The 3,530-nt window shown below is 40.7% G+C and overlaps 1 long non-coding RNA gene across 2 annotated transcripts in view; it reads left to right on the top strand.

Annotated features, from left to right (window-relative positions):
* The window catches only part of LOC108513267 (uncharacterized), a 76,733-nt gene that overhangs the window by 21,509 nt on the left and 51,694 nt on the right, over window positions 1–3,530 (top strand). For both annotated transcript variants that reach the window (XR_001880843.1, XR_001880842.1), the window contains exon 2: window positions 440–556. This is a non-coding gene — a long non-coding RNA (uncharacterized LOC108513267). The remainder of the gene's footprint in view (window positions 1–439; window positions 557–3,530) is intronic.

The raw sequence follows: 3,530 nt of genomic DNA, 5'->3' as shown, positions 1-3,530 counted from the left end.
TTTTTTTGAGACGGAGTCTCGCTCTGCCGCCCAGGCTGGAGTGCAATGGCCGGATCTCAGCTCACTGCAAGCCCCGCCTCCTGGGTTTACGCTATTCTCCTGCCTCAGCCTCCCGAGTAGCTGGGACTACAGGCGCCCGCCACGTCACCCGGCTAGTTTTTTGTATTTTTTAGTAGAGACGGGGTTTCACCGTGTTAGCCAGGATGGTCTTGATCTCCTGACCTCGTGATCCGCCCGTCTCGGCCTCCCAAAGTGCTGGGATTACAGGCTTGAGCCACCGCGCCCGGCTACAGTATATTCTTAAAGTAACATTTTGTGTTAAACGTTTTTAGTAATTTTTTTTCAATATTCATTTTAAATTTGCACTTAACTATAAGTGATTGTCAGCAGAATCTGCTAATTCTCAACATGCATTCTTTCATTTCATTTTTCCTTTTAGCAACAGAAGCTCCTGATTTCCATCTGAACGCGTGACCCCAGAGCCACAGACGATGTTTTCCAGCCTTGTTAGAGATATATGTGGTTACATGTCTAAACTTTTATCTATATATAGGATGTGAGTATAAATTAGAAATGCAGATTCTGGGTCTTGCTTTAAAAAAATGGATATGTGGATCCTTCTGTTTCGTTTCAAGCCTGGATCTTGACCATTGTAGTGAATCAGCTTCACTCATAGAGATAAGGGAACTATTCTCAGGGAAGGGTCTGAAAAACAAGATGGAAGGACACTAGTTCCTGGGTATCCCACAGAGCCAGCTACTTTACCATTTTGCTCCACCTGCCTACCTCTGAATATTACATGAGAGAACAATACATTTCTACCTTATTTGAGCTATTGTATTTTGGGCTATTGTGTTTTTGTTACATAAGATTAGTTTACACCCAAACTATATAAGCAAGATTTTAAGTGTAACATTTTCTGATGACTTGAAGTTTCAAAGAAAGCTCTAGAGGCGAGGCTCAGACATGCTGGTATCTACATTCTAAACTTAAGCAGTAGACCATATGTGTAAGGTTGGCAAAAGGGCTGCCAAAATTCAGTTCTGCTCTCATTAACCTATCACCCACCTCCATACTTTGTAAATAAAATACGAAGAGTCATTGGAGATTTAAAATGGAGGCCTATATTGAGAATTTCATGGGAGAAAGATGTCAGTGTTTTATGATTAATTCCTCTTCTGCCTTTCCCATGGTGGGGAGAGTGGTGCTAGCCTCAACTTTAAAGCAAGCAATGGGGTTGTGAAGAGACCCATTTAGAGAATTTCACATGTGGCTCTAAGAATTTAGGGAATATTGGTCCTGGCAACTGTCCTATTCCTAAGAATCTTAAGTGAAAGTGTGGGCTGTAGAAGTGTACTGGTAGAAAACAAAAGGAGAAGGTTGTATTGAGATGATTTTGAGCTTCCATAGTTCGTTGGGAAAACCTTAAAGTGGTTGAAGGAAAGGACTTCACCCGTTTATAACAAGTAACTGAGTGTAAACCCTTTATGGACAGTAACATGCCAGGTGAATTTCTTTGTGGTCACCACCCATGGAACATGAGGCTTCAGGATAAATTCCATAATATCACATTATGGGTTACACATTAGGTTCCATTGAGGATGATGAAACTTACAAGGTGAGTAAGTCAGAATCTAGTCAGGAGTCAAGAACTATAACAATTATTTTAATAGAGAATTTTAAATAGAATTATTAGCCTGGTACTGAGAACAGATACCTTCTTTAAGTCTGAGAGTAAAAAAGGTAAGAGGTGAGTTGGTATTTTTAACTCTTAGAGGCTTGGAGGCAGGATCCTGCGCTGGAACTCAGGCCTTTTAGGAGGAGTCATTGCCTGATTAGTGCTGGTACTTCAGGAGTATGGCTACTGGGCTGGGAACTCTGGTGAGGGGCACTGGCCATCTGGTGTTGGTATCTCTGAGGGACACAATGAGGGTGGTTTGGGGAGTGCAAACTGCAACCTATTGCTACTGTAGTACCACCTGTTTCTGCCAGGGTGAAGTATCATTGCTGGGTGATGCTGAGAGCAATAGGAAGTATACAGGAAGTAGCAAGTTCTTTTCTCCCTCTTCCTTCCCTCTAGTCTCCTCTGAGTGCTCCTATTGACAGAATATAACAGGGTGTTTGGTATTCCTTTTGTATAGGATCTTGGTTTGAATCGTCTCAGGCCAGCGTATCTCCATGGGTTCCATATTTTGTCTTCAAGATTCACACATTTTTATTAGCCATTGGAGGGGAATGCAGTTAGTTCCCAAATGTAGCCCTCTCCATTCTGCTGCCGTTATCTGCTTTAGTTTTTTTAGGAGCAAGTTATACAACAAAAGACTGTGGCTCCCAATGGCAGGGAATACATGAGAAAGTTTACAGGCTTTTTTTTTTTTTTTTTTTTTTTTGCTTAAGTCTCTGTAGGCTTGGGGTGAAGCACAGATACCACCCATACTCCTCTTGCAGTGGCTCAAAATTATAGGACAGCTGTCTTCATGGAAATCCTCTTCACAAACACTTTTGATGTGTTTCCTTTTTGTTCTACTGGCTATGTTTTCTTAAAAGAACAGCTAATGATATATTTTGTCTGTTTTCATAATTGTTTATACTGGAGGGTAAGTCCAATACTAGTTATTGTAACATGGCCAAAAGCCTCCTGCAAATCCTTTCTGTAATTATCTTTTCTCCACTCAAATTCTGAGTGCTAGATGGCTATGAAAAATCTTACAACATTTTAATAGCTTTGCTTTTATAAGGGCTAGAAGAGGAGGGAACACTTCCCAAATCATTCTATAAAGCCAGTGTTATTTTGATACTAAAATTAACAAATACATCACAAGAAAAGAAAACTACCAACCAGTACTCCTATGAATATAGAGCTTAAAATCTTCAATGAAATATTAGCAAATAGAATTCAGCAACATATAAGAAGGATTATATACTATGACCAATCAGGGTTTATCCTAGGAATGCAAGATTAGTTCAATATACCAGTCAAATATAATATAAAATACAAATGCAAAAAACAATCAGTATAACAGATCACATTAATAGAATAAAGGATGAAAATCACACGATCATCTCAAAAGATGCAGAAAAAGCATTTGAAGCAATTCAACTTCTCCTGATAAAAATACTTAAATACGAGCGAACTTCCTTAACCTGATAAAGGGCAACTGTGAAAAAACAGACTAACATTTTACTTAATGGTGAAAGACTGATAGCTTTACCCTTAACACTAGGAATAAAAGAGCATGATGTCCACTTTAATTGATTTGTTTTTCTATGACCACCAGAGCGGGCACAAAAGAACCAGCGAGTAGGCAAGTGTAGGAGCAAAACTGCAAGTTTATTTTGGTCACCTAGCTTCAGGGGAAGAAGGTGGGTAGGGAGAGGTCTGCTGGCCTCCAGCAAATGAGGCCCACAGAGTCACCTGTGCAGCTCTCCGATGGAGTTCCAACAGTCCCGACCGCAGTGGGGAAGCTGGGAAGTCGGTGCGTGGCGTTTGTCCGGAGCCGCTTCTCTAGGAGTGGGAGGGCAATAGGCGG

Source organism: Rhinopithecus bieti, unplaced genomic scaffold (assembly GCF_001698545.2).
Source record: "Rhinopithecus bieti isolate Rb0 unplaced genomic scaffold, ASM169854v2 scaffold_32597, whole genome shotgun sequence".
NCBI lineage: Eukaryota > Metazoa > Chordata > Mammalia > Primates > Cercopithecidae > Rhinopithecus > Rhinopithecus bieti.
The sequence above is the reverse complement of the archived record's forward strand: the minus strand, read 5'-3'. Positions and strand labels throughout refer to the sequence as shown.